Source organism: Triturus cristatus, chromosome 4_2 (genome assembly GCF_964204655.1).
Source record: "Triturus cristatus chromosome 4_2, aTriCri1.1, whole genome shotgun sequence".
Lineage (NCBI taxonomy): Eukaryota > Metazoa > Chordata > Amphibia > Caudata > Salamandridae > Triturus > Triturus cristatus.
The window spans coordinates 784,934,588-784,958,924 of record NC_140586.1 but is presented as its reverse complement, the minus strand read 5'-3'; positions in this window follow the sequence as shown (position 1 = coordinate 784,958,924).

The following is a 24,337-nucleotide window of genomic DNA, read 5'->3' as shown; positions in this document are numbered from 1 at the left end:
TCTGGCCTTTTCTTTGTCCTACAGTACTCGAGATCCCTCTGGAAGTCAATAATACAACTAGTACTTTAAAAAAAAGTTTTAAGTTCTAAGAGTGGGAGAGAGATTATAAACTCTTCCTGTGTGTTAAAATGGTTCAACGCAAGAGTAAAATCACAGGAGAAGTAGTATTTATCTGTTTATGCACATACAATTTCCTGATTCAAGCAACTCTTTATTGTATTTGATTCACTATTCTTCAGCTGATAGCCCCGAATCACTCTAATCCTTGAATACATTAGCTTATTAGGCCAAGTTCCAACCTAATAGTTGTGGTTGGGACCAATGTATTGAATTTACATAATTTGCGCAAGATCTGGAATTCTATCTTGTCAAGGAAACTCCATTTTCCTACTTGGACAGATTCAATAGCATAAGGTAGTGTAGGAGAGACTTTCACTTTACAAACAGATATAAAATTCACGTAGCCCATGAGGCAGCTTTTGAGGAACAGTGTTCAATGTGTGATTTGTCCCTTGTGTTGCCAGCTATTAGTTTCCACAGGTAAAGATAAGAATCTACAATCTCAAGTTTCTCTAGGCCAATTCTACTTGCAAATGTCATATTCCTGCAGCTTTTTCTACTTTTTTTAAATCAAACTTTTACTCGTGGAGACATTTATCTTCAAGAAATGAACCTCTGTATCTTTCTGAAGAGACAACAGTTTCTTATTCAACCCAATAGCAGTTAAATCCAAGATTGCAACATCATCTGAGTACATCAGACAAGAGAAAAGACGACCACCTATCTTAGGCGCTTCAGCCATCTGAGGAGGAAAGCCATTTGGCAGGTCTGCTATGTACAAGGAGAAGCGTTGTGGGGCCAACAAGCAGCTTTGCTTCAGGCCATTTTCTGTAGGTATCACTGCAGATAGGCATTGATCCCCCCAGTAGCACCTGACACCACAAATGAGAATGGAAAGCGATAATGAATGATAAAAGGCAGGCATTCCCATTTTTTGTATTTTTTTCATAATGTTGGACGGTCTACTTTCTCAAAGGCCGTTGAAAAATCCATAAATTCCACATAGACATTTGACCCTCGATTAAAACATACTTCTTCTCTATCAATTTCAACATAAAGATATTATACAAAGCGCAGTGTTTTTTTTTCTAAATCCTGCTTGTTCAATGGGAAGGATTTCTCCTCTACCACCCAATCCATAAAATGATCCAAAATACTAAGTGCAAATACTTTCCCTACTGCATCCAATAAAGCTATTAGGCGGTAATTACCCGGAAGGTGTCTAGGCCCCTTTTTAAAAAGTAGGACGAAAATACCATCAGACCGGGAGGGGGAGTCTTCCCCTGCTGATAGCAGTAAGAAAAAAGGGGGGTAAGATAAGTAGCCCACAACATAGGCTCTTTCCTAATTATTGATGGGAATTTCATCGGGACCCATTGCTCAAGAGGCTCTCATTCTCTTAATGAGTCCTAAAATCTCACTCCTTAAAAAAGCATAGCAAGACTCGAGCGATTTCGATATTTCGGTTATGAAGGAAGATGTCCAAACTGAATTGGAGGTAGCTTAATAGAGTTCTTCGAGATAAGAACTCCAGACTTCTTCTTTTATGGGAATTGGGAAAGATTTTACCTTAGACCCACCGCTATCCGAAATTATTTCTCAATACCTTTTACCATCATTCCTTGAGGCCGCCTCTTTTAATTGGACCCAATTATGATCTTCCTTTCCTTGCTTTAGAAAATGTTTTTTCCTTGATCTTTTCCTCTTTAATAAATTAATTAATTTACTTTGATCGAGAGAGAAATTCTGGAATTGGGCCCACACTTATTTATTTATTTACAGATTTAAAAATATTACCGGGTTTGGGTAAGGTCACCGCCGAGATGGTGAATGATTGGCTTTGCAGCAGAAACTAATGTATTTATGCAGAGACCATGAGATACCAATGGGTCTAGCTGCGGAGACTGCCTATTATTGCTTGTGCTGATCTCCTATTAGTATTGTCAGTGTCTCTTTTAATTTTTAGAATGCTTTAGTATTCCAGTGAATTATACCATTTGATTTTTTTAAACTTACAGATTTATTTTTAAAATTCCATGAGCCTACCTCTGTTATGGTCACATTGATTTTATTGGTGATCAACAAATGATCGCTGTAAGAGTTTTCTAGAACTTCCATATGAAACGGCATATTTAAGGTGTCAGCTGAAACTATTATGTAATCGACAACATACCCACCGGAAGACAGTTTATGCGTAACTTTTGCTGAGATATCATCTCCTATTTTCCCATTAGCAGTTATTAGATCTATGTTTCTCAAGCCTTCTGGTAGAATTAGGCCTCTTTTATCAACCCTACTAATATTTGGGAATATAGCTGAGGGAATTTTTAGAGCTTCCTCTTTCGAGGCATTTGAGAACAGCCTTACAATATGAGTAGAAACTTTGGCATTCAAATCGCCAACCAATACTAAATCTAAATGTGTGCCCTAACCCGCACATGGACCGCTGGCCATATTACGAGATTACGAGTTGTAAAAATACAATTCGTAACACAGTCAGCTGTCCTTTGACCTTTCCCATGGCGGTTCCTTGAAAACAGACACCGCAATGGGAATGGGCAAAAAGTTCCAGCACGGCATGGCCAGTGACGTCCATGCTGTGCTGGAACGGCGAGAAAACAGACAGGGGGGGCACATGTTGTGCCCCCCTGAATGTATCCCCATGGTGGGGGGACATGGGAGCCCTGTAAGGCCCCCTTTATTCCTGCACCGCCAGCCTTTTCGTGACAGGGCTCCACCATGGAAAGGCTAGCGGTCCAGGAACTCAAAATATGCTGAATGGGCCTGCACCAGTCCTTGTTCAGCATAATGCATTATGGTGCTCCTGTGACACCTGTCACAGCCAGCGTTCCACCGCCGATACGATTTACAAAGTCGTAATCGGTAAAACGCTGGACTGCCACTCCTGCACCACTGCGAGTCTGGTGGTCGCAAGACCGCCAGGTTCGTAATCAGGCCCTTACATTTTAAAAGTAGCACTGTCAAAGCTGACTAACCTGGCAGATGCCTGTGGAGTGCGGTATTTATGATAAACATATGCTACTGATGAATGTGTATGGACCTAGTATAAGTTATTGTGACACCTTTGACGAGATACTATACATCGGTCAAAGACTTGCTGTCCAAAATATACTGTGGTGAGAAGATTTTATACTAGTGCTTGTCTCCATGACAGAAGACATAATTCCTAAAACTAAGTCAGAATGACTGTAAAGAAACTCCAATATAAGTATGAAATTACTAGAGCTGGAAGATGTATGACAGGTAGCGTAGGGAGAGGAACATGGATTCTCATTTTACTGTATCATATATGGCGTACTTCCCAGAATTGAGTTTTGGGTGTGTTCTTGACCTATACTGCAGTGGAGTTAAGGGATACAATACCTCCCTCACACACTCTCTGACCATTTACCTGTTAAACTCTACCTTGCGTTACCGACTGCACTGTCTGGTGAAAGATCCTGAACATTCCCTATGGAGAGGCTGAGGGACCTAGAGATATAGTCATGGTTATCAAAGAATACTTTAACTTAAATCTTGGTGTGGTCTCCTAATACGCCATGATTTTAAACGTTTCCAAGGTGCTTCTGAAAGGAATACGTTAGGCTGCGATTTTGAAATCCCAGAGGACAGAGACCTCACACACACTCTCCTTAAATAATACATTGCTGTGACTCTCACGGTCCCTGGCTCACCCAGGTAAAAAAAAATGAAAACTGGGGCAAGTGGAGTCCCTATGTCTCCTCCCACCCTACCCTGCCCCCTATATATTTGTTTTTAAATATTTTTATTTTTTTGGACTGGAGACCTAGACCAGAGTCTTAAAATGATTGCACAACATCTTTATTGATGTTTTGGCAAACAATCTTATTTTATCTTTTGATCTGTTGGGCCTGCAGATCCTCCACGGCCTGAAATACACATACAATTTTTCATAAACTACTGAACAGATTTACACCAAATTGCAAAAAACTTGTTTTCTGCATTAAGATCTAGCTTTCTGCCAAATTTGGTGTAATTTCGTAGAGCCTTTTTTTGCTGTATTGTAGTTCAGTTTTCCTATGGATAATTGCATAGGGAAAATACATTTTGGACCCCACCCCCCCTTTTTCCTTGGCCCCTGCATGACAGATCACCCTAAAGCTTTCCAGCTAGAAGCTGAAGTGGATGACACTTTTTATTGAAATCTTTTGTCAAGATTCATCAAATGCCGTTCATTCTTTACTTGCACATTCAAAACGCTTGTGACACTCTAGGACTACATTGATCTGTTATCTAAACTGTATCCTTGAGTATGTCTGCTTGTACACCATCACCTCCAGCTTCTAATGGGTTATGTGAGCTGTCAAATACTTTTCTACCTTCTGTAGCTAAATTGTGTAATAGAATCTGTTGCTTGCACAGAGGGGGCATTGTGTGCCTTCAATAGCAACAAGGTAAGATTAAACATTTTTACCCATTGTTTTCATGGTAAAGACAGGATTAGGTGTGTCAAGATCAGTATAACATGATCCAGTGATGTATTTGTGTCACGAGTCCGATAACGGACTGCGGACTTTGTTGCCCTTCGATTCTGACCCAGTTGTTTCACCCTTTGCGCAGGAAGGACAAGAGCCCTTTAAGGGAATCTCTCAGGCGGAATCCCCGGGGGTGTGGCCCACGACGTCATACCAAGCAGACTATCGGAGGAGCAGCGGGCGCAAACAAGAGGGCCGTCCTTCTTTCAGGAGACGGAAGCGGGTTTCCCCGGAGCAGGAGAGGTTGTGGCGTGGACAGAGAAGAACAGCGGAGGTGGAATAGCAGTGAGAAGAAGCAGAGCCGAAGAAGAGACTGAAGCAAGTACTGCTGTGGCGTGCAGAGACAACAAGCCGGGAGGCCAACAGGACTACGTTTCGCCCAGCCACCCCCCTGGAGGAGGGTGGCTTACTAAGGTACGGGCGACGCTACAGGGGCTTACGGGACACGGGAGGGGGAAGGACGTTGTATAGAGGGAGGAGGGAGGTCACGTCGGGGCTCACTCGGTGCCGGTCAAAGGTGACTTCTCCCCTCACTCCCCTTCCCTGAGAGAGAAACGCCAGTTTTTCCCTGCGACTCACTCCGGTCTATTTCTTTTGTTGCTTTATCCCCATCCACCCACGCCATTTCCATCAACGTTGGGGAGGTGACGTACCGAATATCCAACCCCAAGTCCAGGGAAAGACCTGGTGAAGACGGAACCTTCTTCAACCAGGAGTTCGGACCCCTGAAACACCACAGACTTTGACTTCATTTTTGTGCTCTTGACAAATTGAATTTTGGAATAAAACAAAAATTGCTGAACTTTATCCCTCTCTCTTACAAACTTTCATTGGTCTGGCCAGCCTCCCTCTGGGAAAGATTCCGGATTGCGACAGTATTATAATGTAATGATTGCACCACAATAAATGCAAAGGCCACTCCAAAAACTAGAAACAAGAAATGCAAACAGAATAGAACAGAACAGAAAAAGCAAATTAGGAGCTAAAAATTATTTAAATACCATACTTGTAGTAAGAACAGTTGAACATCTTCGCCCTGATTCATAAAGTGTACTTTGTAGTTGGAAGAAGTTGGGTTACTGATTTAGGGGTGTGAAACCCTATTCAAGCAGCAATCAAAAGCATTGTCAGGGTGAGGCACAAGTAAACCCCACATTAACCTGTGCTCATCCCTCTGGTAGTTCGGCACAGAGCGGTCAGGCTTAACTTAGAGGCAATGTGTAAAGAATTTATCTAGTACTTCAAACAGTAATAAAGTGACAGCACAAGAAAAATCCCACACCAGTTTAGACAAATATAGTGAATATTTTAATGAATAAAACAAGACCCAAACAACAAAAATCCAATTAGTAGAACCGGAGATATGCAGGTTTAAAGACTTCAGTAATTATAGCACCAAAAAGCATAACACGCCAACTGTGAATATCTCCTTTGTACTGGACCGGGACAAAGTCACGAGTTCAGGCCGACTGCAATGGAGTGCAAACTGGCTACAGGGACCTGGTTAGGCCCGCTGAATAGAAGTACCTTAAGTCCTGGTTGCGAAGTGTTGCGAGGTGCTGTGCCGAGTATGTGTTACGCAGACCAGGCAATGCGTAGGTTCTCAGGTGCTATGGAGCTGAGATGCAAGGTCCTGCATTGTCATCAAGGATGCTGTCGACGAGAGTTTTTGATCTGAAGGCCGGGCTCGAGGAAGTGTCGCAAGAACCTGCATTGTCAACGAGGCTGCAGTTGATGAGAGAATTGCACTACGAGGGCCTGCATTGGGAAAGCTTTGCACAGGCGGTGTTTCCGATGCAGGCTGCGAGGGCAATGCAGAGTTCTTTGCATCTGGAGAACCCTCCCAACAGAGGCGATATGTCAGTTGTGCTAAGGGTTGCACCGTGGAGCAGAGAAAATGCATTGGTTTTGCTGGATCCACAGATAAACTGGCAGAGCAACTTCAGGACCACTTGCAAGGGTCCACGACTGGGGTGGCACAACTTCGCAGAGTAGGACTCACAGATGGCAGAGTACAGGTGTTGGGTTCAAGGTTGTTGGAGTTTTCTGTCCCTGAAGCTCTAGTCAGGAGGTAGCCAACAAGCCATTGGAGTCACATGGGGGTCCTGGGTTCAACAGAAGCATGTCCAGTCCTTCTCACCCAGGCAAGAGGGCAGCTTGTCAGCACAGCAGGGCAGCAGTCCAGCAGAATTGCAGTCCTTTCTACAGAATGGCAGAGTATCCACTTGTCCAGAAGTGCACTGAAGGCTTGGTGTCTGAGTTCCGCTATTTATACCTGGGCCCTCCTTTGAAGTTGGAGAAGCTTCTAGAGGTTTCTCTTTATAGTCCCCAGGTATCCTGCCTTCACTGTCCTGGCTCCAGACTAACTACGGAAGTATGCAGCCCTTTGTGTGGCGGCAGGACACAGCCTATTCATGTTTAAGTAGGGCTGTGCCCAACTCCGCCCTCCCATCCTACCAATGATGGCCCATCCACGCATTTCTAAGTTCTCTATTGTGTGTGGTTGTCTAGGAGGAATACACAAAGCCCAACTGCCAGCTACACCCAGACATTTGATAGAGGGACAGGTTGAAGGCACTAGATGGCTAAGGAATGAAAATGTCAGCTTTCTAAAAGGGTCTGTTTTCAAAATTGTAATTTAAAATCCGACCATGAGAGGGTATTTTCCATTACAATTCTAAAGACACCAAACACGAACTGGTAACCTGCTACCATTTGGAAATAGAATTTAATAAATAAAATAAGGTAACTCTAATGTTACTTTATAGGAGAGGTAGGCCTACTACAAGGACATGTTAAACTGAAAATTACATGTCCTACTTTTTAAATACATTGTACCCTACCATGTGGGCTGGTTAGGGCCTACCTTAGGGGTGATTTAGATCCATTAAAAAGGAAGGTTTGGGGCTGGCAAAAAGTTTATTTTCCCAGGTCGAAATGACAGTTTAAAACTACACACAAGGCCTGCAATGGCAATCCTGAAACATGTCTGAAGGGATACTTAAGTGGGTTTCACACCCTGTGCTGCAGGCCCATTAATTGCATTTAATTTACAGGCTATGGGTACATGTAGTACAATTTTACTTGAGTAATGGAGGCACCTCACATCCTATTAAACAGGAATCAATGCTACAAATATCCTGAGCATGTCCCGCATGCACCCCCACAAGTTTCTATCTGGATTATGACACACTACAAAAACAGGTGTTTTAAAGGTAGTTCAGTTAGCATTTAGGGATAGTGAAAACGTCCTACAATTCAGAGATTGGTGACCTCTTCATCTCTGCAGCGTTGCCTCTGGACACTGAGTGAGCGGTGAACCAGCAAGATCCACAGCAGTTGAAGTTGGTGGTGGTTCTGCTTAGCACCAATGAGATAGCCCTCTAGGGAGCAAGCAGAACCTTTACCACCGCCCAGAGATAGATGCCACCTTCAAGAGTGTCTCTGCAGCGCTGCCTCTGGTGATGCAGCAAGCTCTAGAGTAGTAGATATTGATGGTGGTTCTGCCTTGCACAAATTAGAAACCCTCTGGGGAACAAGGAGAAAGCTTACCATGCCCACAGCTGCGGGTGCAAAAACGTATCCTCCAGAAAGTCATGTGAATCTCACATGCCCAGGAGTTGACACCCTAAGAGGATGTCCCAGAAGAAGCGCCTAGAGGTGTTACGCTGGATGCGCTAATGGGGGGGTGCACAAAAGCAGAGCATTGCACTGATCCTCCTGCAGTTCGCCAAAAGTATAAATTAGACTTTCTCAAGATTCAAGACTACCTCACAAGACTTACATGTTTGATTCTGTCAGAAGGCAGTATGTTGGGCAAGGAAGTGGTGACTGCTCAAACCTGTGCCTGTGTAGGTGTAGGCCACTGCAAGCGTTACTATTACAAACAAGGCTGGTTAAATAAGGATTTTCAGCTCAATTTACAAAAACTTCATCAAAAACTTATAATTTCTGATCTGCCTCACAAAGTTAACAGGCCTCACAAACTCTTATTCACACATCTCATATAGCCTAAGGTAAGCATCAGGGGGGAGTGGGGGAGAAACTAAAACAGGAAAGGGGAGGAGGAGGTGCATACTAAATAAATATTATAACACATTGTTTACTCACTTTCCATTATGCCTCCCTTTTTCACATTCAGCAAAATCCATCAAATCGTTCAAAGACGTTTCACAACACTAAACAAACTGTTTACGGACCTTAGCTGTAGGGCTAAAAAAAAATACATGAACTTTCACAGTACAGAGAGAGGTGAACATATCTAGGCGTAAGGATAGAAAAAAAACAAGCTTAATATACTTCTCAAACAATGATGCTGCGCGTGGGCACTATAACTAAATGTAAACGCTTGTATGAAAATAAAAAGGTCAACGGAAGGGTTAATGGATAAAACCAATAAAATAAACTCCTGTTGGCAATTAAGAGAAATGTTCTGCAGACCTGAGCACTTAACAAATTGAACGACCTCTCAAGTGAGGGGATTAGTTTGGCATCTCCAAAGGCTTCATGTTGAACCTTTGAAAAATAATGATGCCATTAATATTGAAAAGGTTTGAGCATTATTTCAGAGGATTGAAAATAATCATGCGTTGCCTACAAACGTCTATTAAGTCTAGCAAAGCAGATAAGTGGCTTTTGAACCCATGCCCGATCCCCATATGTGCGATTTTACGCCTATGAGGTGTTAATCAAGCAAAATGTTTCCATAGAGGTAGCTCAAGAAATCTGTGAGACTCTCTGGTGTTTGAGTTTCATTGGATTACGCCTGTGTGTTGCCACCCTCGATTACCAAATCAAGTGTATATATATACACACACACACACCATAGTACTCTAGGTTATAAGCCAGGACCTGGCAACTAGCAGATGTGAGCAGCCATGTATTAATATAGCCCTATAGCCTGCTGCCAAGGGCTATAACATTTGTTAAAGGGCCCTGAACCTGAGTTATGTGGTTCTGGGCTACAACCAAGATTCAGGGCATTTAACAGCCATTATAGACCACAACAGTAGGTATGTAATGATATTAGAGTATCCCACCCACTAAGAGTAGAATATTTCAAATTAAAAAGAGAGAAACAGAAAGTTAACATTGGAACAGAAGGTCAATGCCAGCCATTTTGGCAATGAGCCACTCTGTTGTCTTCAACTGAGTGCCCAACATTCCAATGTTCTAATAAAGCTAAATAGCCCACCGTAGCGGCCTACACTGGCCATTAAAGGCCCGCTCCAGCGTTAAAGGCTTCGCCCGGGCCGTTAATGTCCGGTATAGCACAGCTAAGGCGAGCTATAAAGCTATTAGAACATTCAGCCCCATGAGGGCAGAACGTTTTAATTAGAAAAACAGAGGCCTCTTGGAGCCCGACGGGGTTGAAATCCCCCTCGGCTCCAAAGCCTTTGTTCACAGCTCTTGCTGTGAATGTTCTACAGTTAACAGTCGCAAGCAGGGCTATCGCTGTTAGTTGTTGAACGTTCACAGGAAGAGCTGTGAAAGGGGGTTGAAGTCAGCCCCTTGTTCTCCCCAGCTTGCCTGAACTGCTATTTGTAGTTCAGCCAAGCAAGGAAAACTGAGCAGCATTCACCCCTCTCCAATTTTGAAGCCCTAGTGACACTGAGCTACAGGAGGAAGGAAGGGTGAAAGCTGATGTATGTTCTCCTGCATAGCTTCTACCTTTCGCTTCCCTATGTTTTCGAGAGGCAGGTGAAAAAGAAAGGCAGAGGCTGTGTATTTGGTCATTGAAATGTTGAGAGGATCGGGCCTATACCAGTTCAGATAGGCCGCTGCTGCTCAATGGTCTTCGATGGAGCTCTCAACATTACGAAGTTCCTATTAAGAATATAAAATCTGATTCTGATCTGGAAGTACAGCCCAAGGAGAAAGTACGATTAAAAGGACAGATATGTATACTGTCTTCACTGAAGGCCTCATGTTCTAGCAATCATGAGGGATTGAGTGCAAATTTATATCCCAACCCCAAAGTGAGGAACAGTATGTGATGTTATGGCCAAAGCTGCTGACGTTGGAACTGGAGAACAAGGTCAGACTAAACTATAGGGCAATCAGTCAGTGCCAGAAGGGCTGATATGATAGGTCAGTGTGTGGGCCGTTTTTTGCCGATTTATCATCAATACCTTTCCTTCCCCTCATGCTCAGCCTAATTAGTGAGGCACGTTTTCACCAAAGCTTTATGTCTACGGAGCCAAAAGGAATGATCGCATCACGTTAAATCTATGCTGATCAATCTCCAACGGTTGCCAATGGAAGCCAGGACTATTTACAAGACTGTCTGCATCACCAATAAAGCTCTGCACACATCCACTCACCTCAGCTCGAAACCTTCTCAGCCTGATGATACTCCAGCTAAGCTTCAGACTTTATTCTCTCTTAGAATCCCTCCCCCTGCCAAGCTGAAGTCACACCATCCTCAGCGCTCAATACTTAGGAGTAGTTGTTTACTTCACCCCACTATATTTACACCCATTCTTTCCCAAGCTGCCAACCTACTTGCAAGCTACAGCACCCAGTTGCCCCCAACCTCCTCTACTCTTACAACCACCTGAACCCTAAACTCCAACCAGCACAGAATTCCAATTATGTCCTCCACCCAATTAAAAAACCTACCACATGCTATCAGAAAAAAAACATTATCCCTATAATAACCAAAATTCCTAAGACCCCTTGCACAAAATCAATTACCTCATTTCTACATGCCATGATTCACAACTGTAGATCTGCAGTGAGCACAAACTGGAAATCTCCGACACCATCTTTCAACACAATCTTGACCTCTTAATCCTTACGGAGACCTGATTAAACGGCACTACCTAACCCACTTTTTATCTTTTACTTCCTTCAAACGACTCCATCATCAGAAAGAATGAATAGGCAGAGTCGAGAAGGTACCGCAGCCATTTGCAGATACTCACTTCAATGCAAGGAAATACCAAATGGTTTTTGTCTACTTTTCAATGTCTCACCGTAGACCTACACCTTTAACATAATTATTTTTTCAGAATAAATGTAACTTACCATCCACCACGTAGTAACATGGACTTTGTTGAGGAATGTATTGACCTGGTAACTGACCAAACTACCGAAAGCGATGAAATGATCTTTCTGGGAGTATTCAATCTTCACTGTAGCACCACAGAAGACTCTGCAGTGAACCACTGTGCCTCCACTCTCCTCAACAATGATTTGATCCAGCATAACCCTCAACCAACACACACTAAAGGCACTATACTAGACCTAATAATCTTCAAAGAAGACATGCTTTCAGTGAATTATCCCATCTCGGTAGATGGGTCTGATCATGCCCTTATTCCCTTCACCGTGTGACTCTCACATAACCGTGATAATGGTTCAACCAAAAAGAGCAACTAGCTGGTTTTGAGACACCAGTAACATACACATCAATACTCTTAGCAACACTGCTCAGAAGATACTATCCTCCATCTACCCCACAGCAAATGTGAATGACTTGACTTCCCACAGCTTTAAATGCCTTTCTGATATGCTTGAGGTTGTAGCTTCACTCCAAAGCAAAGCGAAATGACCTAGACCATCAGCACCATAGTTCAGCAAGGCCTTTTATGAGGAAAAGAAAGCCTTTTTAGAATCTTACCTGCTGGACTGAGCCAAGAACCAACTGAAGCACACCTTTAGTCTGATCAAAACCACCAACGTCCACTCCATGCTCACCTCCATCAAATTTGAAGACCCACCATAAAAACAGAGGAGCCTCTACAGTTCTTTGACTCCAAAGTTCAACTGCTTCTACATCATAACGTTCACCTTACCGCTTCCCTGGTGTGCAAATCCAAGGAGACTTGGCAACTATTTAATACCATTACAGAGGAAGACTTAACTCAATATTATCATAAAAACAAAACCCTCCAAATAGTTTGTAGACATAATCCCAAGCAACATTGCCAAAGACAAATCAAGTGAATCTCTCTCTCAGCCAAGGAACATTTCCTATTTGCATCAAAACTGGAAAAGTCACCCCTCTCCTCAAATAACCCTGTGCAGATACTTAGGACCTCAACAACTATTGCCCAATCTCGAAAATACCTGTCCTCTGAATAATCTTTGAAAGATGTGTAGCTGAGCAGCCCACCAAACACATCAGAAACAGCGACTTCGTAGATGAATTCCAATCTGGTTCAATCAGGCTTCAGCACAGAAACTGGTCTGTTACAGGTGGTAGATGATGCTTTTCGATCCCAGCAGAGTCAAGCCATCCATTCATGCGTCTTAGGTCCATAATTGAGTATCTTTGAATTAAGAAGTTGATTTCGGTGACTGTAAGACCTGTCCTCGGCAGCTCTCTGGCCCATCCTCTCTCTCATCCTGTGCTGTCTCCTTTTTTGTGCTTTTTTGAAATCCTGTGTTCTCACATTCTCTTACATCATGTTGTTTCTGTCCTTTGTCCTGTCCTGTAGTTTGTCTTATCTGCTGATTTCCTCCCTTGTATTTTCTCCCATTACCCGGCTTCTGTGATCGTACGCTCTCCAATTTAATCCTCTTCCTTTCCAGCACTCTCTAATCTTATACTCAACAAATATGTTCATCCTGCCCCTCCATTCTCTTTGTGCTTCAGTATGTGTCCCTCCATCCTCTTTGTGCTTTAGCATGTGATCCCTTCCATCTTGTTTTATGCTGTTTTCTTCCTACTATAGGTTTTTCTCCACCCCATGCCAAATGACATTATCTCCCCTCTCAAATCCTCTGCTGACATATTCTGCTCCTACCTATTATGCGCATTCTTCTGTGCCATTTCCCAATACCTTGGGCAGAGCCAGAATTATTGGCTTTGCCAATGCTTGTTTAGCTATGTGATTCTCTAATGGGGCCCATTTTGATTTTGGTGCCCAGGCATGTTTTCTATAATACTCCGACCTTGCTGGGGAACCAAGTTAGAGTCTGCTCAACAGCCTCTGATTCTGAGCAAACCACCTAATGACCCAGTGCTTTAAAAATATAAATCTCTATAGAATTAATTAACATGATTTGGGGAGTGGGTTTCACATCTGTATGTGTACATTAAATAAGAAATATCATGAAAGCGGAGCAAACAAACAGCTTGGAACTTGTGTCAAACAAGGATGAATGTGTTAATTTTTTTTTTGTTTCAGTGCTGACTTTCCGGTTGAAAACTAGATGGGACATGCAGCATTCTCCTCTCCTTCCCCGACTGCTGCAGGACATGCAAAGGCAAGCTTTAGCGCCCAGAAGCAGTGACCTTTAAACATTTACTTATCAGCTAAATGTGAAGTGTCAGATAAAGGACACGGAAAAAGAACCTGAAAAAAGAACGCTATTTTTCATCATGTTCCACCAGTCGCGTCCACTGTTCTCGGTCAAATGAGGTATTATAGTGTGTTCGTGACGTCTTCAGATGGCGGACACAATATCACTATAGCCATAAAAAGATAAAAATGAGTCAGCTTTCCGTGTATTCTGGAAGAACTAAGGCAGTGGAAACTAATGCAATATTTGTTTCTAGGGATAAAAATAGCCATCACATTTTTTAATGCTGTGCATATTCTGGCTTTATCAAGATGGGCGCAAGTAAACTTTCACCTCTGCTATGTTTACTCTTAGGCAGTCGTACTTTATGCATGGACAACAGCTGCTACCCAGGCCTTGTGAGCGCTTGTGAGGCTTTGGAAGTTCACTGTGGGATTTGCAGTTTGAGAGTGTGAATTTGTGTGGAGACATGCATGTGAGATTTTTGGCTATGCGCTCTGCCCTTGACTTCCCCTGGCCTCAGGTATCACGAAAGCAGAAGCAGGAACCTTCTGTAGTTGTCAGTCTTTCTCTACTGTCAGAGAACACTAAGCTAGTACTTTGGATCAACAGCATACGCAACACGACTGCCCAAGTCAATGCCGTCACTCCCTCATGCTTCCAATCCCTGAAGATGCTGAGAAAGATTTTCAAATAGATCCCAATCAGCACCCCGAAATCCGTCATGCATGCCCTGGTCATGAGCAAGCTGGACTACGGGAACACCCTCTAAGCAGGGATCAACAAAATACTCACCAGAAGGCTGCAGACCACTCAGAACTCGGCCGTCAGAATCACTCTCAACCACCCACACGGAACTCACATCACACCACACCTGAAGGAGCACCACTGGCACCCCATTCACAAACAAGCACAATTCAAACTCATCACCCACACTTTGAAGGCACTACATAATACTGGCCCAGCAAACCACAACAATCACATCTTCTTTCACAAACCTTCCAGACACCTCTGCTGATCTGGACTCCTACTTACATAAATCCCACCCATATGGAAAACCAGATCTCGTACATCGCTTCTTAAGTGTGGATTGACCTGCCACTACACATAAGAGCTTCCTCCTCACTTCTTAAATTTCACAAGAAGCTGAGCACCCGGTTTTTCAAGTTGTCCCACTAGGTCCTAGGTGTGCCTAGACTCACAGCTGCTTAGCACCAGGTGATAGTGCGCTCTACAAATCTCCAAAACATAGCTTAACAGGAGCAATGTTGTGTTATGTTTTGTTATGTTATGTTTACTTGAAGATTGAGCAACACATGAGTGAGAGTATGGAGGGGCTGGAGATGAGAGGCTGGGATGGCCGAGCCAGGGGCCTAAAGAAATAGCCAGGTTTTCAGTTTTTTGCAGAAGTCAAGGACTGAGGCGGCGGCTCTGTTGCGCAGGGGGAAGATTTTCCAAGCCTTGGGAGCCAGGTCTGAGAATGTATGCCCACCAGATCTGACTCTGCGGATTTTGGGGATGTGGGTGAGCAGGCATCCGGCCTAAGGTTGGTTTCTGGCTGGGGTGTGGAAGTTAATTAGGATATTGAGGTAAGAGGGGTCTAGGTTGTTTAGGGCTTTGCACGTGTGTGAGGAGCTGAGGAGAGCACTTTTGTGGATGAGGAACCAGTGGAGTCTTCAAGATGAGAGGTGATGTGTGTGTGGGATGGGAGTCTGAGTGATTCTTGCTGCTGTGTTTTGCATGACCTGTAGTCTTGTGGTGACACAAACATGGAGGGCGTTCCCATAGTCCAATTTGCTGGTGAAAAGAGTCTGAGGGACAGTTCTGCATGTGTTGCACTCTTCTCTCACTGCCTCCTCCAGGAGAAAGAGGAATGAGATATGAGAGAAAATATTGACTCCGTATGTTGCTATTCTGACCAGCATCTTTGCTGGGTGCTGACATCTGCAGGGCAAAGGGAGTATATAAAAGTAATAGGAAAGATCTTATAAGCCTGCCTTCAATGTTCTATATCAATACTTTTTTTTTTAAACACTATCTTCAAAAGTCTATGCATCATGCATAATGTGCAGCACAGATGGAAAACAACAGCATAATATGGTAACGCCGCGTGGCATATACATTGTTTCCAGTCTTTTCGGATAGTGATTCTATAAAAAGGCGCAGGACCACCTTGTTCCATTGTTTAAATTGCCAGGGCTCTGCTTACAGAATCAGCTTATCAGTCAAATTTCTATGTTTCTGTCCCCATATCATCTGTATCATGATCGCAGTGTAGGAGGCATGGTTACAAAGGCAACCAAATCATTGGTTGTGCCTTGGCCGGAATGAGCGCCCTAAAGTTATCTGACTCTTTATTACAGTAGATGAGGGCCTGGATCCAATCACTTACAGTCAGGAGGCGGGGGGGAAGCTCTACCCCATCTCATCATGGGTAATCGTTTTGCCAGTACAAGTTCCAGTGCCGTCTATGTCCTGACCGGTGCTGGTATCTCTTTCACATACCACAATAAGGCTGTCATAGGGTCGGGTTTGATCCTCTGCTCACACATTTTGCCCAGCTGAAGAAATACACTGTGCTAGTAAGCTTGTATCCTGGGGTACCACAAAGCTATTTTTTTTTCTGGTACCACTCCCGATGGGGTTTATTAACTTTACTTTGCAGGCACTACACTGGGAATCATTGTACTGCAGAACACAAAGCTAAGTTTGTAAAATCTGCCGCCTCAGCGTGACATCTATGTCATCTAGTATCTTCACTGTACCGATATACCAGTGACAGTCTATAGTATAATGTTAAAATTATCTGAACATTGTAAATAAAACTGTGATTGGCTGACCTTTGCCATAGCTGCTCTGTGATTAGCTGGTTGTTGTTTGCTTGTTTTTGCATGGTTTGTGTATAGTTTGATATGGTCATATATGTGCCTAAAGTTCTTAAAGTTCCTATTACAGAAGGTAAAAAGATTCCTCCTGAAGATTCCCCTGCATATGAGATGGTAGAAGACGTGGGCTTTCATATGTGCACATTGCTAAAAGATTGGCATGAGATCACATCCTGTGATAAGAACATGCAATTTCCTCTAGAGGGTACCTTTAAGCTCCTTATGGATATGAGAGGAAGTCCCATTACCACGCACAGAGACTTTTTTGCCTGTGGTATGCTAATGTCCTTTCAAGCACTCCAGGACCTCTACGGCTAGACAGCCTGACTTGCCTGACATATGGGTCACTCAAAGCGACACTACAACAATACTGGAATGTCTGGGTACCCGAACCAGCCCAGGACCCATTACTACATGCACTGGCCTTGTTGGGACATGGTAGGCGTCTGGTGACAGGGTTATACCAAGCCTTCGCACTGGACCCCGTTACGACACTAACACATCTGCAGGCCTCCTGGGAAGATTCCGTGGGTCAAGTATTCCATGACTCAGACTGGCTAAAGACGCTAGAATGCCCCATCAGGGTCTCCTGGAACGCCCATTTAAAAAAATACAACTCCGCACCCTACATAGCTGTTACTTAATCCCCCGATATCCTGGTTACTGGTGAGACTCAGTGGATCTGCTCCACATGTTCTGGACGTGTGGAGCACTGAGGACTTACTGGAACATGGTATTGTTGGATATTTCCTGGGCCACAGGCCAGGAGCGACTTGATTCAGCACAACACTGCCAATTCGGCCTGTTTCCCCGCCCTAAAAACAAAAAGGCTATGACCTGCTCCAAGGATCTTGCTATGCTCCTGTCCGAAAGGGTGATGGTGCTGAAATGGAAATTAACACTGCCCTGCCCATCCCACACTGGCATGCTGAGGTAACCTGATGGGCACAAGCAGAGAAACAAAGCCAATGGAAATACTCCCTGGCAACACAGTGGGACATGATCCTACAAGACTTTACGTCAGAAGCTAAAAGCGAAACCCAACCACCTTTGCACCCCAACATCAGCCCACATCCCTTCAGACATATGCCTTCCCCAACATATGATGCCCCTGCCTCTCTCCCCTACCTAGTAACACTAAGGTTGTGGAGTGAGTTTAGTACTTTTCTTTATTTTTATTGATGTTTCAGGAAAGTACATCGTTTTTATGCACAGCACCAAAACTAAAAAGACATTTCTTACCGTACACCCCAACATTCGAACCTGGCATACTGGCCCAATACTGAATCCCCTTACACATGTTCACTGTCTTCCACATGTGCCAAGCATCCTTTTCACATTCAGATTCCTCAATTAAGTCCCAGTTTGGTGTTATATCCCATAAGGGTATACAAAAGCCCCTCATTTTTTAGTCAGATCCTAAAGAAAGATTTGGAAAATCAGCAGCTGGCATGTAACTCAGTGAGGGTGTAGTTGTTGGACAACCTGGTGCTCACTTCAAAGACAAGAAAGGATTGCAACAATTGGACTCTGAAGTCATCTTGCTGACAATGGGCATAGTTCCGAGATATTAAATTTTGACCTACAAAAATGCAGGACTGTTTGAAAGAAGTGATCTGTCTTGGTCATCATATTGATATAGGGTTGAGAAAGATCTCAAACGAACATTTTTTCTGCAATCCTATAAATGACTCCTCCAATTACCCAGAGGAAAGTAAGGGTGTTGGGTATCTACTGTTGTCAGTGGATTTCAAACTGATTGCAAAGCCTTTTTTAAGGCTTACTGATAGTGGCCTAGTGGATCCAGTCTCATTCGATGATCAATGCATGAGAGCCTTTCAAGAATTCAGAGGCAAACTCTGCAGCACACCTACTATAGGAATGCCAAATCATGAGAATGATTTATTTTTGTACTGTCTGGGAAGGGAAGGGTGTGCACTCTTAGTTCTAGTCCATAAGAATGGTTAAGTAAAGGGGTCCGTCACTGACATCTCTGCTGCATTTGATCCAGTAACTGCAGCTTTTCCTGATTGTGTATAGCAGCTCTTTGCCTTGCAAACTAACAGAAAAAAGGGTTCATGAGAGGTTGCACACTTATTGTGTTGGTCTCTCATTCACTTGAAATTTTGCTGACTCATACATGAACTCAGCACATGACAAACAGCCGCTTGACAAAATATGAACAAACAATATTTGTAGCTATCATTTTAATCAGAAGATGCAATACTCTGAATCCTACAACTTTGCTGCTGACTCTAAACAATTATGAAGATGACGAGGAATCTGACCATCTTTGCATTGATGTAACAGAATTGTGTATCAAACTAAGACCAGACATAAAGACATCCCACTTGAATTGACAGATCTAACTTTGTTTGTGATAGTTCTTGTCTGAGTGACCACCGTAGAATACTAAGAGCAGCTTATGCAGTCTGTTCTATTTCTGAAATTGTCAAAGCATCATTCTTGTGGAATGTAACTTCAGCACAAGTGGCAGCAAGTATGGGTAATATTGCACTGGCAAGAACATGCTGTCTGGATAAGGAACTCAATGTGACAATCTACACAGAAAGCCAGTATGGGTTTGGAGTTTTACATGATTTTGGGCAATCATGGCCCCAAAGGGGTTTTCTGACATTCTCAGGTACTCCAATCAGGAATGGGACATACATTATATATCTGCTAGAGGCTCTACAGCAACCTAAAGATATATCTGTTACAAAGTATATTGCTCATAAGTGACACGGACATGGTCTCTATGGGCAATTGCTATACCAATGAGGTTGCCAAGTACTGTGCTCTTGATACTGTGACAATCAATTCAAAAGAGCCCAAAAAGCAAGAAAAATGTAAATATAACATCAAAACTGATGAAACTGACAATGTAAACGGTTTCTTCTTGAATTCAGTACATAAAACAATGAGTGAACTGAGAGAGCTTCAGGAGGACATACCAGAGGAAGAAATGAAAAAGTGTGAGAAAGCTGGTTGTAAGAAAGATTACAATGATGTATGGGTAGCTACTGAACACCAATATGTACCTTCTGATTCTATTTTGCCAGACGTGGCCAGGTTGATCCATGGTGAAACTCATGTATGAAGAAAAGCAATGGTTAAAGTTTCAGAAAGTATTTTTATAATGCACATTTTCAAGCTGTAGCTGAACATCTGTGTCAAAGATATATTATTTGTCAGAGAATCAATCAGAGAAAGCACTATTTGTAACCACGAGTCATACAGACATGTCAGAGGTACCATTCACTAGATTACTAGCAGATTATATTGAGATGCCTGTTTACAATAGACTTGGGTATATTTTAGTAATAGGTTATTTGTTTTCCAGTTGGGTGGGAGCGTATCCAACATGGAGATGTGACAGCATTCTTTGGCCAAATTACTATTAAGGGAGTTGATCCCTAGATTCGGTATGCCTTCTTCTATTGAGACAGATGGAGGAACTCATTTTAAAAATGAGATCCTACAATTGTTATGTACAGATCTACAAACTGGACAAAAGTTCCATTGCAGTTACAGACCAGAAGCATCGGGTTTGGTTGTGAAAATGGATTGGACTATCAAATCTTACCTAGGTACAGTATGTGCCTCGACAAACTTAAAATGGCCTGATGCACTTCCAGTTGTATTAGTGAACATTAGAAGCACTTCAAATAAAAAAAACTGGCCATTCTCCACATTTATGAGAGCTATGAGAATACCTTGGGTATCTTCAGCAGCACTTATAAATATAAATGATGACATTGTGTTGGATGTCTGCAAAGGTCTGGCTGATGTGGTGAAACTGGTCTCTTATCAGGTGAATCTGGAAACACCATCAACAAAAGACGTTCTGTTTCATCCACTGCAACCTGGTGACTGGGTTCTTGTGAAGAAGTGTGCTCACTACTACTCGAATACTGGTAATTCTTGTGGCTAACACTGCTGTGAAGTGTGCTGGTATCCCACAGTGGATCCATGCAGCTCACACAAAGAGAGTGAAGAACACAGATGAAGAAGTAGTGACAACAACCACTAATTCACAGTTTCAAGTTCAAGTTCGCTGTGTGGACCCTTAGGGGGAAGAAGAATAAGTGTTTTGGGCTGCAGCTGTGCTTGCAGACTGCGTCTATGTTTCAGAATGTAGACATTTCTGGAGATCGTGAGATGCCTGTGGAATTGGATCAATTGAGATCTGGCTCCCCGCTGTCTGGTTTATGGTCTTTTGTACTCTGCATCTCAACCAAATTAAAGGCTGAAGAATTCACTCTGATGTAATGACGTTTTTTCCTGAATACACTTCTTAACAATGGCAACCAGTGGAACCTGTAAATCTAGGTGTGGACCATGAACTCAAAGTGGTTGCTTATAAATTCTTCGTGAACCTTGAGCTACTTTACTAGCATTTGTGACTGCACATTACTACCTGTTCTTTAAGGATCCTTCGTCTGCTATTAATATATTGCTGCCGCCAGCTTCTGAAAAGAAATATGCAAGAGGAACAAATCTGGAAGTAGTCATGTGCATGTTGCATAGCTTATAAGTATCATCGTAAGGACTGTGGATGTTGTAAATGAATTCTTTGTTCTACAACTTTTGAAAGATGGAGCTTCCTACGTTTTTGTACTTGTGAGCAAACTGTGTATGAAGCATATGGAACTTACTTTCTGATGCACAAAAGCAACTTGTGTCCATTTGAATTATGCAGCGTTCTTCCACACGGACAGGAACTTTCCATGACGTCCTGCAAATTTGCACCAATGACTGAGATCTGCTTTACTGCTGCATACCTGTGCCACCAACATCGACAAAGCCAACAGCCACGGTCTGAATTATCGCTACCTGCGTCATTAGTGTCGACATCATCGCGCTGGAAAATGTCATTGCAGTGGACGACGCTAACACCACAACGTGGAGCATCATTTTGGATCGGGTTCACTGATATGCATATTGTGTCTCATCGCCTCCTAGCCAATATTATATCTCGGAACCTCCATTGCTGAATTGTGTTGAGGAGAACACGTGAAACATTAATATTTATTTAGGCATTTACGTTGCTGTGCCAATAATTTACTGATCTAACCAAGGGAATTTTATGATAAAGTTACTATGTTATGTTAGGCAATAGATGAAGTATCAGACAATTCAAAGAAGTAATTGTGACTGTAAAAGAAAATGGAGAAGTTGATGGGGATCCTTTGACGATGCCAGAGGCTGAAATATCAGTGCGTGGTAAGCAATTAACAGTTTTGATGGATTCTAGTTCTCCATACACCGTGGTTGGGGAGCAACATTAGAACAGATGTTTGGCTGGGGACAACAATAAGTTGTTGCCTACTGATATCAATCCAGTGGGGTATGGTGGAGAAATGCTTGATGCTTTGAGGATCCAATATGAGGATAAACTGTGGACAATGTCTAGTTTGCTAGGCATGGGGACAATTTATTAGGGTGGCCACCAAAAGGATGTGAACATCACCCTCAAACCTAATTTCCTAGGGCCTATTCTATTGGTTTCTAAAAATGGTAGTTCACAAATTTCTAGAGTTGTTTGAGAGAGAACTGGGAATGCAGGATAGGTCTGAAGATAAAATAAAATTAAAAGGCTGTACTGTGTTTGTTCAGTTAGGAAGGCACAAATTTTGATTATAGACCCCCTTGGAACAGAACTTCAAAAGTTGTTAGATTCAGGGATCATAGAGGAGATTGCATCCTCTGAGTGATTGGCTCCAGTGGTTCTTATACCCAAGGATGGTTGTAAGACTGTAATAAGCATATTTGGGTAGATCGGCAACCTCTTCGCAATATCACAGAAACTTTATTGACGCAGCACTTAAGGGAGCTAAGTTTGTTTAGTATCATGGATTTAGCTTCAACGTATCACCAAGTGCCTCTCCGTGCTGATTCTATGCACCAATCCGCTAGGTGAGCACAGGTTTTTGAGAATGCCTTTTGGGATGGCTTCCTCTGCCGCATGTTTTCATAGAGTGTACTGGACAGGATATCTCAAGTTCTTTTCTTTCAAGGAGACATATTGGTGAAGGATAAAGTGTAGCAAGCATCCATCTTGGGCACTTTCCTGTGGTCATTTAGCCCTCTTACATTCCTAGTGAGTTACGTTATTGGAATCCTTGCATGTTCTCATAGTTAATTCTGTTCCTATCATTGTACCGTGCCTGAGTGCCCATGAAATCATCTTTGGTAAAAAGGTGCCCCTATTCATTAACATGTTTAATTTCCCTCCCTGTCCCATCCACATTGCAGACCCCAACTTTTGGGTAATTCATGTCTCCCCTACCACATCCTCATTACCCCAAAAACAGTGAACTAAAAGAGTGGCGCATGCATGGGGCAGACTGCGCCGTGGTCAATGTCCACTGTAGACTGGAGTGGTGATCGCAGTAGGTCATCTAGTCGTGGTGTTCGCCAATCAGTTCAGCCTAATCCCCACTGTTATAGTATAGGGGGTTTCTATGTCCCCTGGAGCACTGCCTATATCTGCCAGTATCCCTGGATTTATAGATACTCTTCAACTATTAAACTGTGAGTGATGCATGTAAAGAAAAATGTAAACTGAACACGAATACTTTAATTTGCTCATGAATACCTACAGAACAGTCCCTAAGCAGGTTCCAAGAAATACTGAATTTCAAATGATAAACCAACATATCAACTTTTAACCTATGGTGCAATTGAGAATAGAAGACAGTGATGAGTAATAGATCTTAGGCGCCATCATGTCTCCATGCGGTGCCGAATGCTTCAAGTCCTAATTCGAGGGCATCTCAGGTAAGGAGTGTCTTCTCTGTCCTCGTCCACTCCCATTGCTGCTGCATCACTATTGACATCGATAGCTGCTAAAATGTGACACTGCCACTTGCAGGATAATGTAGTATCTTTTAAAAGGCATCCATATTTGAGCCCAGGTAGCACCTATATCTATACTTAGTAGTGGAAATGATATACTTTCACTGTATCTGTATAAAACCAAGTCTCTGTGTTTTTGGCTTGAAGCTGCAATGGCCGCATCTAAGGCATATCAAGAGATAAGCACTTTAATGTATGTTCATCAGCACTTCCCATGAATTGGTAATATACAAACCTCAAGCTTTGTAACTATGCATCTATGATGAAGCTAGCTTAATTTTTTTTTGATCTGTGCCACTGAAAATGTAATTAAAATACATAAATATTCTATGCTTCCTATAATTGGCAGTACTCTTTGTACTTGCTAAGGACTCCTAATAAACTATTCACGATCATATATGCATATCATATGCAACCATTAGCTTGACATAAGTAGTCTCCCTGTTCCTTCACAGGCTCCAATCCCAAGTTTAAATGAAAACAATTGTTAAAGCCATTAGCAGTGCTTAAACTAATATGTTGAAAATAGTGCAAAGTCTGGTTCTCAGCATGACTTGGTTTTCAGAATATTTCTCTGTATTAGCAAACCGACCTCCAACAAACTCCCAAGGAAGACGTTGCTACTTGCAAATCAAAATCCTTAATCCAGCTAGCGAGGTCCTGCAGCAACAATGTAGCATGATTGCCTGGCAAGTATGCAGGGTGAAACAAAGAAGTAATATCCAGGCCTCACCTTTCCAAACCAAGGCCCTGATTTAACTT